Genomic DNA, 612 nt, shown 5'->3' with positions numbered 1-612 from the left:
GAATCTGGATTTTGTTTTAACAAGAGAAAAAGCGAAAAACGACAGGAGCCTTTATTCATGGGGTTTGGATCGTCTTCAAGTTTTCTTTTTGGTTAAGAACCTAGCTTTGCTCTCAAACCCAACAAATGCCTGACCAAAATCAGCCCATATATAGCGCCACAATTACAGAGTTACTAGATAGTTCTCAAAAAACAAAAAGGTAGTTCTTAACCATCAAAAAAAAGGAAAATACCATAGCTCAATTCAGCTGACAAATAGTTGTGCCAGTTGCATGACCGAAAACAAAAACTGGTGGTGTCAGTTTACATAAAAAAACTTGTTACATATCATTGTATCCGTTAAAAAAACAAAAAACCTTTTACCTCGAATCTGAAAAATTTTAAAAGTGAAGCAAAAATAATACAAAAAAAATAATAATAATAAATTAATATCAATATATTTAAAATTTAAAGTATATTTCATGTCCGTCAACTCACATTTTTTATTGACTAATTTTTATATAATACAAAAAATATTATAGCTCAGTAGTTAAAGAATTTATAAGTATTATAATTTGAAATAATCAACTTTAACTGAAATTATGAGAGCAAGATAAAAAAAATTGTAGAAAGA

The sequence above is a fragment of the Arachis duranensis genome, chromosome 3, assembly GCF_000817695.3.
Source record: "Arachis duranensis cultivar V14167 chromosome 3, aradu.V14167.gnm2.J7QH, whole genome shotgun sequence".
NCBI classification, from domain to species: Eukaryota; Viridiplantae; Streptophyta; class Magnoliopsida; order Fabales; family Fabaceae; genus Arachis; species Arachis duranensis.
This window is presented reverse-complemented; position numbering follows the sequence as displayed.